The 14,318-nt window shown below is 40.2% G+C and overlaps 1 protein-coding gene across 2 annotated transcripts in view; it reads left to right on the forward strand.

Annotated features, from left to right (window-relative positions):
* Nucleotides 1-14,318, forward strand: part of LOC150080626 (glycerol kinase-like) — a 420,206-nt gene that overhangs the window by 41,024 nt on the left and 364,864 nt on the right. The gene's annotated exons all lie outside the window — the stretch shown is intronic.

Genomic DNA, 14,318 nt, shown 5'->3' on the forward strand with positions numbered 1-14,318 from the left:
AGAAAACTGCTAACTTGGGGGGGGGGATTCACAGACTAAAAGATTAACAGTGGCTGCTAGCAAAGACAAAAGTGATTCTTGCATTACGTCTATTAGAATGAGCAGCTGCCTGGAAAGCAAGGTGCTGGGGATTTCCAAGACCGCTGGGAGTCATCGTGGAAAAAGTAAATACACTGGCTGTGTTAGGCTAACCAAGAGTAGGAACAAGTGCATGTACACCAATGCTAGAAGTATAGTTAATAAATTTGATGAGTTTGAACTGCTGGTCAAGTCATCAAAGGCAGATATTGTTGGGATAACAGAGATGTGGTGTCACACAGATATAAGCAATGCAGAATTGGAATTTGGGGAGTGCAATGTGTACAGAAAGGATAGACAGGGTAGGAAGAGAGGAGGGGTTATGCTGCTAGTTAAGAAACACATGAAATCTAAGGAAGTGCATCCAGTTGATATGGGATGGACAGTGCAATGTTGAGTATTTGGTGTGACATAAACACTGGGAAAGGGAAAAATGAGAGTAGGAGTGTGTTATGGGCTTAATGACTCTGATGAGTAAAATGAACAGTTGCACAGAGAAATTGAGTGGGCCAGTAAATCAGAATGTCTTGAAATGGGTGATTTTAACTTTCCAGATATTGACTGGAACTTGTGGGTTGGTCGCTTGCACGCTAGCAAGACTCTTCTGGATTTATTGGAGGATTGTTTTCTACAGCAACATGTTCGAGGGGTAACCAGAGGGAGTAATACTCTTGACCTGATTATCAGCAGTGATTATTCAGGCATTAAGAATTTGCAGATAAAGGAACTACTAGGTGATGGTGATTGCAGTGTACTGATGTGGGATTTATTTAAAGATGTAACTACCATCAGGGGTAAAGGGAAGGGTTTTTGTTTTCGTAAAGATGACAACAGTGGAGGCGCCTCCGTAGCCAGGTGGGCAGGAGCAGTAGTGCATAGCACATGCTTCTTGATTAGGAAGCCCGTATTCGAGCCCGTACCCACCAAATATAGAGGATGGGGCAGGTCAGGGAATGACCACCGCATATTCCCAGCCCGGAAAAAGGGTGAGGGTTGGCGTCAGGAAGGGCATCCGGCCGTAAAAATTGCATGCCAAAACAATAAAAAACACTGACCCCATATAATAATGGGAAAAAGGCGAGGATAAAAAAAAAAAAAAAAGAAAAAAAAGATGATAACAGTGGTCTCAGACAGGTTTTAAACTCTATACAGTGGGATCAATTGATGTTGTTATTAGCATTGAATTCTACATGGTAAGCTTTCAGGGACTTAAATCTTAGAGGCTACTAGGTTTTTCATACCAACTAAGAAATATTGTTCAAGGTTCAGGCCTAAATGGATGTCAGATGAATTAATGAGGCTCATGGCAGAGAAGAAATGTGTATAAGATGCATATAAATTATCAGGCAACACAAAGCTTATGGCAGATTATAAGCTAGTCTGTAATCAAGTCACAAAGGAGGTTAGGCAGGCGAAGGAAGATTATGAGAAATCTTTGGCAAAGGATGCAAAGAAAAATAGCAAAGAGTTCTTTACTTATGTAAACTCTAGAAGGAAAGAGATGAATCAGATTGGTCCACTTAACATAGATGGTTCAACTATTGATGATCCCGCTCAAGTAGCTGATAAAGTGAATGAGTATTTTGCATCTACATTCACACATGAGGAGTTTATTCAGGGGGAGAGGGGAATGCGAGAGGTTTATCAAACTCTAACAGAGTGCTAAATGAATTTGTAATAACTGAGAGAAAAGTTGGATAGAAATTGTTGAAGTTAAGCATAATGAAGGCATTTGGGATGGATGGGATCTATTCAGTTATATTAAAAGTGGCAGCAAAGGAAGTAAGCAAACCTTTAGTCCTAATTATGAGAGCTTCCTTGGACTCAGGGGAGGTCCCCGTGAACTGGAGGTTTGCAAACGTATCCCCAATTCACGAAAGGAAGTTCAGTTTTCTGTCAATCTGGTTCCCAGTTTTCTGTTATTCTGGGTATCAACTTGCTAATTGAGTGATTCAGTTTCATCCAGAAATGTACCAAGTTTCAGGTTGGTACAATCCATTCATCACGGTTATAGAAGAGAATCCTACAAGATTTTCCTTCGAATGCATGATGTAAATAGCAAGCAATGAATTTCAGGCTCAATGGAAATAATTTGCAGCCAGTTCCTATCTGAGTCAGCAGTTGTTTTCTAGCATTCAGCCTCACTTTTGTATTAACTGTTATTAAAATAAAAAATATCACAATATATTTAATTCTAATTATAATACAAGATGATTCAAAATTTTTCAAACCCAAAACAAAAGAACTAATTTCTCTCATTTTGGTAACTATATGTAATTCTTATAAAGCCACTAGTGGCAACATTGTATACCTCTGTATCAGAACAGTGGTTGTTAGTTACACTTACATAAATTCATCCATATAAGTTTGTTTGCCATTATGACTTTCCCTGACTGATCAGTTATTATTTTTAGGGCTTGTTGAAAGGCAAAATTAATCCCCACATAATAGAGGAACTGAAAGCCAATATATAGAATGAAATTGTAAACATAGATGTTCAAACATTATGAAAGGTGTCATCAAATATGATGGAAAAAAGTCCATGAATGTTGTAGTAGTAGTAGTGGCATGTGATGCAAGAAAGCAAGTGCTTTCTTGCATCACATGCCACTCAGCAAGAAAGCACTTGCAAGAAAGCAAGTGCTTTCTTGCTGAGCTTATGCAGCATCAGCCAAAAAAAAAAATTACAAAACAATCCCCTCTAAATGTTTGTCCAGTTCCTCCTGAAATTTATTTAACCTGTCAACTTCCACATCGCCAAATGGAAGTTTGATCCAGCAATTAACCACCTGCTGGCTAAAGGCAAATTTCCGCACATCTATTCTACCTCTGTCCTTCCTCGATTTCAATTTATGTCCCCATAGGTTTGTAATATGAACAAGTGGAAGAATCACATCAGAATTCAGCGTGCTCAACCCATTCAAGGCCATATACACCTTAATGAGATCACCTCGCAGGTGCATAGTCTCCAGCTGCTGCAATTTGCAGAACTTAAGCTTCTCTTAGTAAGAGGATCCCTTCATTCCCCTCACCAATCTTGTTGCCCTTATCTCTACACGATCAAGCAAATTTACATCCTTCCTAAAATGAGTTCTCCAGACCTGCACGCAGTACTCAAGGCATGGCCTGACCATTGACTTATACAGAGGGACAATCACCTCCTTTTCCCTGCTAGCAAAATTCCTGTATACCATTGACAACACCTCATGACCTGCCCTGGCAGCCTGTCTGCATTGCTCAGAAAACTTCATATCTGACTGCACAATTACTCCCAGGTCTTTTTCATTTTGTACCACCCTGAGTGTAGTACCACACAGTTGATACGGGCACTGCCGTAGCCAGGAGGGCAGGAGCAGCAGTGTGTAGCACACGCTTCTTGATTAGACCGGGGTTCGAGCGCATGGCCACCAAATACGGAGGATGCAGAAAGATCAAGGAATGACCACCGCATATCCCCAGAGCAATATGGCCTTAGTTGCTAATGCTCCTAAAAACCAAATAACAAAAACAGTTGGTACGTTTCTCTGGGGTTACTTCTACCCATGTCTAGTACTTTGCATTTTTCAATGTTAAACTTCAGTTGCCACTTCTCAGCCCATCTGCCCAAATTTTCTAGATCCTGTTCCAGTAACACTCTGCCATTATTGTCATTAACAACCCTGCCAACCTTTGTATCATCTGCAAACTTTGATACTAAGACTGATATACCTTCATCAGTATCATTGATAAATATACAAAACAACAGTGGACCCAACACCAAACCTTGTGGGTCTCCACTAATAACATTAGTCCATGAAGAGCAGCACCCATTGATTACCACCCTCTGTCTTCGCCCACTCAACCATCCTTTTATCCATTGTAGCAACTTACCTTTTATACCATTCTGCTCCAATTTGTACAGTAGTCTTCCTTGTGCAACAGTGTCAAAAGCTTTCCTGAAATCCAAGTATAGGATATCAAAATCATTTTTTGCATCCAGTTCCTTTGTAACCACATCATAATAACCAATCAAATTTGTGTCAGACAAAACTTTCCCTTAACAAACCCATGCTGTATCTGAATTATTGCTGCAGTCTTCTCTAGATGATCCTGCATTGCATATTTAACCAGTGACTCCATTATTTTACCTGGAACAGAAGTTAAACTAAGTGGTCTGTAATTACTCGGGTCACCCTTCGATCTCCCTTTGTGAATTGGGGACACATTTGCACATCTCCAGTCCGTTGGGACCTCCCCCGAGTCCACGGATGCTCTCATAATTATGGCTAAGGGTTTGCGTACTTCCTTTGCCCCCACCTTTAATATAACTGTATAAATCCCATCAACCCCAGGTGCCTTTCTTATGTTTAACTTCAACAATTTTTCCTCCAATTTGTTCTCAGTTATTACAAAATCATTACGCATCCGGTTAAAATTTGATAACCTTGCGGCATTTTCAAACCTTAATAACTGATCATGTGTGAATATAGATGCAAAATACTCATTCAGTTTGTTTGCTATCTGAGCAGGATCATCAACAGTTGAACCATCGATATCAAGTGGACCAATCAGATTCATCCACTTCCTTTTAGAGTTTATATAAATATAGGAATCCTTGCTGTTTTTCTTAGCATCCTTTGCCAAAGATTTTTCGTAATCTGCCTTTGTCTGCCTAACCTCCTTTGTGACTTGATTACAGACTAGCTTATATATATCATAGGCTTCTGTGTAGCCTGATAATTTATATGCATCCCATGCATTTTTCTCTGCCACAAGGCTCATTAGTTCATTTGACAACCATTTAGGCCTAAACCTTGAACAATATTTTTTAATAGGTATGAAACGGTTAGTAGCTTCCACTATTTAATTTATTGATTTTATTAATTTAAACTACCATGCCCCAGACTAGAGCAGCAAAGCAACGGGCACAAAGTGGCAGGAGTGCTGTGAATCGGGGGAGAACTGAGGGGGGCAATTCTCCAACGCATCACAGCCTAAAAAAATGTGCAGCTTGTGAAATGTTTGCCGAACTCTCTGGAACGGAACATGATATTGCCATGGGGGATGTCTTTGTGTGTGCGCGATGTAAGGAGTGTAAGGAAATCAGGCGACAACTCAGCGTTGTTATGGGCCTATATGAGAGTTTGAAGGACAGGGTGGATGCCCTCGAAAGATCTAAATTGAGGGGCCCATCAGGCTCTCAGCTGCCCACCTCAACGCCAGAGCTCACTCCTGGGCATCGGGCAACACGGCGGCAATCTCCAAAGCAGAATGCGCTGGTCCCAAAGGAACTAGTTATTGTTGGTGACTCTATTGTCAGGGAGACGGGGAATATATTTTGTAAAAAGGATAGGTGGAACAGGACCAGGGTATGTCTGCCAGGGGCAAAGGTTGATGACGTTGTAGAGCGGATATCATCTTTCAAGGGCACAAAAGGTGATATAGTTGTACACGTTGGTACTAATGATATTAAGAGTAGGAGACCGGCGGAATTACTCTATAAGTACAGGTCACTGTTGAAAAAAAGCCGTGAAATAGGGTTGAATTTGAAAGTGTCTGCAATTCTGCCCAGACACGATAGGAGGGAGTACATGATGAGAGCCTTGTCGATCAATTCGGCCCTGGAAAGATTGTGCAAGGCTCAAGGGGTAGAATTTTTTTCAGCCTGGACTGTACTTGTTAACAGGAGAGATTGCTTCTACAGGGATGGGATACACTTAAATAGAAAGGGTGCAAGAATATTTGCTGATGCTATCGAGGCAGTGTTAGGTGGGTCGGAAAACTGCTAGTTTGGGGGGATACAAAGACTAATAGTTTAACAGTAACCGCAGGCAGAGGTGAAGGTGATTCTTGCACAACTTCTATTAGAATAAGAAGCGACCTGGAGCGAGGGGTGTTGGGGGTTTCAGGGACGGATGGCAGTCATCATGGAATAGTTGGGTATATGGGATGTGTTAGGGTAACAGGGAATAGGCATAGGAGCATGTATGCTTGCATGTATACCAATGCTAGAAGTATAGTAAATAAATTTGATGAATTTGAAGTGTTGGTCAAGACATCAAAGGCGGATATTGTTGGGATAGCAGAGACGTGGTGTCACAAAGATATAAGGAATGCAGAACTGGAATTTTGGGAGTACAATGTGTACAGAAATGATAGACAGGACAGAAAGGGAGGGGGTGTTATGCTGTTAATTAAGAAAAACATAAAATCAAAGGAAGTGCACCCAGTTAATATAGATGAACAGTGCTCTGTTGAGTCAGTTTGGTGTGAGATAAGCACTGCGAAAGGAAAAATAAGAGTAGGAGTGTGTTATAGGCCTAATGACTTGAATGAGTACAATGAACAATTGTACAGAGAAATAGAGTGGGCCAGTAAATCAGAATGTCTTATAATGGGGGATTTTAACTTCCCAGATATTGACTGGAACTTGTGGGTTGGTCACTCACACACTAGTCAGACTTTTGTGGAGTTATTGGATGATTGTTTTCTGCAGCAGCATGTTCGAGAGGCAACCAGAGAAAGTAACACTCTTGATCTGGTTATCAGCAGTGATCATTCGTGTATTAAGAATTTGCAGATAAAGGAACCACTAGGTGGCAGTGATCACAGTGTGCTGAAGTGGGATTTACTCAAAGAGGTAACTACCGTCAGGGGTAAAGGAAAGGGTTTTTGCTTCCGTAAAGGGGAGTACAGTGGTCTCAGACAGTTTTTAAATTCTGTACAGTGGGATCAACTGACGATGTTACAAACAGTAAATTCTAAGTGGGAAGCATTCAAAGAATTAATCGTGGAAGCTACTAGACTTTATATACCGATTAAGAAATATCGTTCAAGGTTTAGGCCTAAATGGTTATCAAATGAACTAATGAGACTCGTGACAGAGAAGAAAAATGCATGGGATGCATATAAATTATCAGGTGACGCAGAAGCCTGTGGCAGATATAAGCTAGTCTGTAATCAGGTCACAAAGGAGGTTCGGCAGGCGAAGGCGGATTACGAGAAATCTTTGGCAAAAGATGCTAAGAAAAACAGCAAGGATTTCTTTACTTATATAAACTCTAAAAGGAAGGGGATGAATATGATTGGACCACTTGACATCGATGGTTCGACTGTTGATGATCCTGCTCAGATAGCAAACAAACTGAATGAGTATTTTGCATCTACATTCACACGTGAGGAATTATTACAATTTGAAAATGGAAGAAGGTTATCAAATTGTAGCAGTGTGCTTAATGATTTTGTAATAACTGAGAGCAAAGTGGAGGAGAAATTGTTGAAGTTAAACATAAGAAAGGCACCTGGGGTGGATGGGATCTATCCAGTTATTTTAAAGGAGGCGGCAAAGCAACTAAGCAAACCCTTAGCCATAATTATGAGAGCATCCTTGGACTCAGGGGAGGTTCCCACGGACTGGAGATGTGCAAATGTGTCCCCAATTCACAAAGGTGGATCGAAGGGTGACACGAGTAATTACAGACCAGTTAGTTTAACTTCTGTTCCGGGTAAAATAATGGAGTCGCTGGTTAAAGATGCATTGCAGGATCATCTAGACAAGACTGCAGCGATAACTCAAACACAGCATGGGTTTGTTAAGGGAAAGTCTTGTCTGACAAATTTGATTGGTTATTATGATGTGGTCACAAAGGAACTGGATGCAAAAAATAATTTTGATATCATATACTTGGATTTCAGGAAAGCTTTTGACACTGTTGCGCATGGAAGACTACTGTACAAATTGGAGCAGAATGGTATTAAGGGTAAGTTGCTACAATGGATAAAAGGATGGTTAAGTGGGAGAAGACAGAGGGTGGTAATCAATGGGTGCTGCTCTTCGTGGACTAATGTTATTAGTGGAGTCCCACAGGGTTCGGTGTTGGGTCCACTGTTGTTTTGTGTATTTATCAATGATATTGATGAAGGTATATCAGGCTTAATGTCGAAGTTTGCAGATGACACAAAGGTTGGCAGGGTTGTTAATGACAGTAATGGCAGTGTGCTACTGCAACAGGATCTAGATAATTTGGGCAGATGGGCTAAGAAGTGGCAACTGAAGTTCAACCTTGACAAATGCAAAGTACTGCATATGGGTAGAAATAACCCCAGAGAAACGTACCAACTGTGTGGTACTACACTTAAGGTGGTAGAAAATGAAAAAGACCTGGGAGTAATTGTGCAGTCAGATATGAAGTTTTCTGAGCAGTGCAGACAGGCTGCTAGGGCGGGTCATGGGGTTTTGTCAATGATATATAGGAATTTTGCTAGCAGGGAAAAGGAGGTGATTGTCCCTCTGTATAAGGCAATGGTCAGGCCACGCCTTGAGTACTGCGTACAGGTCTGGAGGCCTCATTTTAGGAAGGATGTAGATTTGCTTGAGCGTGTACAGAGAAGAGCAACACGATTGGTGAGGGGAATGAAGGGATTCTCTTACCAAGAGAGGCTTAAGTTCTGCAAATTGCAGTGGCTGGAGACTAGGCACCTGCGCGGTGATCTGATTGAGGTCTATAAGGCCTTGAATGGGTTGAGCACGCTGAATTCTGATGGGATCCTTCCACTTGTTCAGATTACCAACCTACGGGGACATAAGTTCAAATTAAGAAAGGACAGATGTAGAATAGATGTGCGGAAATTTGCCTTTAGCCAGCGGGTGGTTAATTGCTGGAACAAACTTCCATCTGTCGTTGTAGAAGTTGATAGGTTAAATAAATTTAAGGAGGAACTGGACAGGCATTTGGAGGGAATGGTGTGATTTTTTTTTTTTTTTTTTGGTTGATGCTGCATAAGCTCCTACACTTGCTTTCTTGCATCATGTGCCACTACTACTACTACTACTACTACTACTACTATTAATTCCTTGAATGCTTCCCACTTAGAATTTGCTGTTGGTAACATTATCAGTTGGTCCCACTGTAGTCACCTTTACGGAAGCAAAAATCCCTTCCTTTACTCCTGATGGTAATTATATCTTTAAGTATTTCCCACATCAGTACACTGTGATCACTGCCACCTAATGGTTCCTAAAGAAATTCTTAATTCATGAATGATCACTGCTGATAACTAGATCAAGAGTATTACCCTCTCTGATTGCCTCTCGAACATGCTGCTGCAGAAAACAATCATCCAATACTAGTGTGCGAGTGACCAACCCATAAGTTCCAGTCTATATCTGGGAAGTTAAAATCCCCTATTATAAGACATTCTTATTTACTAGCTCACTCTATTTCTCTGTACAATTGTTTTTCTATATCAACTGGATGCACTTCTTTTGATTTTATGTTTTTCTTAATTAACAGCATAACACCTCCTCCCTTCCTATCCTGTCTCTCTTTTCTGTACACATTGTATTCTCCAAATTCCAGTTCTGCAATCCTTATATCTGTGTGACACAACGTCTCTGCTATCCCAACAATATCCGCCTTTGATGTCTTGACCAACACTTCAAATTAATCAAATTTATTTACTATACTTCTAGCATTGGTATACATGTACCTATTCTTATCATTAGTTACCCTAACACATTCCGTATACTCACCTGTTTCATGATGAATGCCATCAGTCCCTGAAACCCCCAACACCCCCTCACTCCAGGCCACTGCTTATTTTAATAGTAGTGCAAGAATCATCTACACCTCTGCCTGTGGCTACTTTTAACCTTTTAGTCTGTGAATCATTCAAGCTAGCAGTTTTCCGACCCACCTAACACTGCCTCGATAGCATCAGCAAATATTCTTGCACCCTTTCTATTTAAGTGCATCCCATCCCTGTAGAAGTAGTCTTTCCTGTTAACAAGCAGAGGCCACGCTGAAAAAAATTCTACCCCTTGAGCCTTGCACATTTCCTCCAGGGCCGAATTGATTGACAAGGCTCTCGTCGTGTACTCCCTCCTATCGTGTTGGACAGAATTGCAGACACTTTCAAATTTAACCCTAACCTGCGACTTTTTTTTTTTTGCAACATTGACCTGTACTTGTTAAGTAAATCTGCATATCTCCTACTCCTAATGTCATTGCTACCAACGTGTACAACAATATCACCCTTTGTGCCCTTAAAAGATGATATATGCTTTACGTCATCAACTTTTGCCTCTGGCAGACATACCCTGGTCCTATTCCATCTACCCTTTTTACACAGTATATTCCCCTTCTCCCTGACAATAGCGTCACCGACGATAACTAACTCCTGTGGGACCAGCACACTCTGTCTTGGAGGTTGCCAACGTGTTGCCTGGTGCCCAGGAGTGAGCTCTGGCATTGAGTTGGACAGCTGAGAACTTGACGGGCCCCCCTCATATTAATTTCTTCGAGGGCATCTATCCTACACCTCAAGCTCTCATAGATGCCCATCAGAATGCTAAGTTGATGCCTAATTTCTAGACATTCTTTGCAGCTGGGACACACAAAGACATCCTCCTTGGCTAGATCATCTTCTGTTCTAGAGAGTTCAGCAAACATTTCACAAGTTGCACATTTTTTTAGGCTGTGATGTGTTGGAGAATCACCCCCCCCTCAGTTCACCCCCAAGTCACAGTACTCCTGCCACTTTGTGCCCATTGCTTTTCTGCTCTAGTCTGGGGCATGATATTTTAAATTAATAAGATAAATAAATTTAATTAAATAATTGCCAATACTACACTATCTAATAGAATCCTAAATTTCCGTGATGCGAATTATGTTATATAATTTTACATTCGAGCTACCTAGTTACCACAATTAAAAATTTGAATTCCCTACCACTTTATACAAAAACTGGCTACAAGATTCGAACGAAACAACGGTTTTACATATATTAAGTAGTTATCTACAAAAACTCTTATTATCTAAATTAAAAATAAAAATAACCAGCTTATCTAGAACTATATGGCTACTTATAAAGTTCAATATAAAATAACAATTAGGTAAATAAAATGGCAAACACTTAGGCGCCTCCGTAGCCAGGTGGGAAGGAGCAGCAGTGCGTAGCACACGCTTCTTGATTAGACCGGGGTTCGAACCCGTCACCACCAAATACGGAAAGGTCAGGGAATGACCACCGCATATCCCGGAGCAATATGGCCTTAGTTGCTAATGCTCCTAAAAACTAAATAACAAACAAAACAAACAAAGCAAACACTTATCGCTTTTTCGGAGCCCGCAATTCACTAATGTAATTTTTAAAGAGAGTCAGCGCCCTCTTTAACTGTATTCAAGAAGGTTGACATTTATTATATTATAGTTATTATAATTACTTCATTATATAATCTGATATTAAAAAAAATTAATAAATTTGTTTAATATCAGATTTAATTACTGGTATTTGGTTTTTTTTTTTTTTTTTTTTTTCGAAAACCCCAAACGCGAGAGGTATTAGAACCTATAGCACTTGGTACCATGCATGGAGACGAAAGAAGATATTTGTTGACATTGGACTTGAACTTCTGTAGACTGTAATTTTCAGGAAATATGTATGAAGGAAGGTTGTTCCAGAAAACCGCAGTTGAATGAATAAACGAGGAAGATGAAACGTTGGTTCTGTGAGTTTGAAGTTGGACAATAAATGGATGTTGGTTGGTGGCAGCATGTGTTTGGACTGCTTTGAAAGAGAGAGAGCGGGAATTATAGAAGCCAATTCAGAAGAACAGTGCCCATGGAAGTATCTGTAGAAAAGCCATGCAGCAGAAACAGTATGTCTATGATAGAGAGAGTGGAGAGACTCTGTTAGAGATGAGTCATTAATTAACCTAACTGCCCTGTTTTGAATGGAATCTAGAAACCTGAGAGAGGTTTTGGTGGCACCGCCCCAGATGTGGGAACAATATTCCATGGGAGGGCAGATTTGCGATTTGTACAGAGTGAACAGCTGTTTGGAAGAAAAGTAATGCTGAGAGCAAAAGAGAAAACCAAGTTTTTTATATGCAGAGGAAGCAATATTTGTAATGTGCTTGTGCCAAGAGAGATTAGAAGTCAGGGTAATCCCCAAAAGAAATATATCATCTTGCCTAGAAATCGTAAAAACCTGATGGTTCTGGTGTCACTTCAGTCAAGGATAAAGCTGACATGCTAGCATCCCATTTTTCTTCCAACTCATGTATTAATGATCTTGGTAAAATACCTCTCACCATTCCCAGCACGCTCCATTTAAAGCCTCCTGTGGTCTTCCATCAAAAGGATGTTAGAAGGATTTTGACAAAACTTGATGCTCAGAAAGCTCCAGGTTCTGATGGTATTTCTCCACATGTTCTCGAAACCTGTGCTCCTGAACTTACTCCTATTCTTTGCTGCCTTTTTTCACTTTCTTATCCTAAAGGTGTTTTTCTTTCTGCTTGGAAATTTGCTCATATCCAATCAGTTCCTAAAAAGGGTGACAAATCCCTCGCATCCAATTATCATCCCATTGCAATTACTTCTACTGTTTTTCTAAAGTAATGGAGAAATCAATTAACTGCTAACTCTTAAACTAACTAGAAAGCTTCTGTCTGATCAATGATCGCCAGTATGGATTCCATCAGTATCGATCCACTGGTGATATTTTGGCTTATGTTACCCATTTATAGACAAATTCAATGGAAAAGTTCGATGAAACACAATCTTGACATCTGAAAGGCTTTCGATCGTGTTTGGCATAAAGGTCTTTTGAACAAGCTTGCATCTTATGGTTTGCCAACTGTTTTTTGTAATTGGTTATCCAGATTGATCGCTCAGTGAGGGTGATGGTAGATGGCTCTCTGTCTTCTAACTTCTCCATTAATGCTGGTGTACCCCAAGGTTCAGTTTTTTCCACACTCTTTTCCTCTTATATATTAATGACCTTCCTGCACTGACTAGAAATCCTATCCATAGTTTTGCCGATGATTGCACATTGAATTCCACTTTGCAGTTTGAGAAACTTTGCCCTGCTCAATTAGCTTCAACTTCTCGAAGATCCACTACCAATTCCTTAAATTCCGATCTCCAGGTAATTCTCCAGTGGGGCAAAGACAACTTAGTTGATTTTAATCCTTCTAAAACTCAGTCTTGTTTTATATCACACAAAAAGGATTCTTCTGTTCCTATGCTTATCTTTAGTGACACTCCAATTTCTAGACAAGATGATAAATCTCTTTTGGGGATTACCCTAACTTCTAATCTCTCTTGGCACGAGCACATTACAAATATTGCTTCCTTTGCATCTAAAAAACTTGGTTTTCTCTTTCGCTCTCAGTGTTACTTTTTCTTTACAAATCGTAACTTTTCTTTCCAAATCTCTGTACAAATCGCAAATCCGCTCTAACATGGAATAATGTTCCCACATCTGGGCGGTGCCCCCAAAACCTTTCTCAGACTTCTAGAATCCATTTAGAAGAGGGCAGTTAGGTTAATTAATGACTCATCTCTAACAGAGTCTTTCCACTCGCTATCTGATAGACATACTGTTTCTGCTGCATGCCTTTTCTATAGATACTTCCATGGGCACTGTTGCCGACCGGGCTAGCCGAGTGGGTAAAGTACCTGCCCGGCAACCCAAAGGTCGCGGGTTCGATTCCCGCCTCGGGCTTGGATCAAAGTACTGCAAAAACCTTGGGAGGTGCAATATGGCCACAGAAGCCGATGCGCCAACAACTACCAAATCAAAAAAAAAAAAAAAAAAAAAAATGGGCACTGTTCTTCTGAATTGACTTTTATAATTCCCGCTCTCTCTTTCTTTCAAAGCAGTCTGAACATGAGACAACATCCATTTACTGTCCAACTTCAAACTCACACAACCAACTTTTCATTTTCCTCATTTATTCGTTTGACTGCTGTTTTCTAGAACAACCTTCCTTTATACATATTTCCCAAAAATTACAGTCTACAGAAGTTCAAGTCAATGTCAGCAAATATCTTCTTTTGTGTCTCAACCTCCAACATAAGCACGGTACTAAGTGCGCCTCCGTAGCCAGGTGGGAAGGAGCAGTAGTGCGTAGCACACGCTTCTTGATTAGACCGGGGTTCGAGCCCGTCACCACCAAATACGGAGGATGCGGAAAGGTCAGAGAATGACCACCGCATATCTCGGAGCAATATGGCCTTAGTTGCTAATGCTCTTAAAAACCAAATAACAAACAAACAAACGGTACTAAGTACTATATAGGTTCTAATGCCACTTGTGTTTGGGATTGTCATAAAAAAAAAAAAAAAAAAAAATATATATATATATATATATATATATAATAAATTAATAAAATAAAAAATTAATAAAATAAGAACATTTTTATTATTTTAAGTTTTTCGACTTTTTTTTTTCCAATGAATAAAATAAATTTAATT

Source organism: Mastigoproctus giganteus, chromosome 9 (genome assembly GCF_048544385.1).
Source record: "Mastigoproctus giganteus isolate SK-2022 chromosome 9, ASM4854438v1, whole genome shotgun sequence".
NCBI lineage: Eukaryota > Metazoa > Arthropoda > Arachnida > Uropygi > Thelyphonidae > Mastigoproctus > Mastigoproctus giganteus.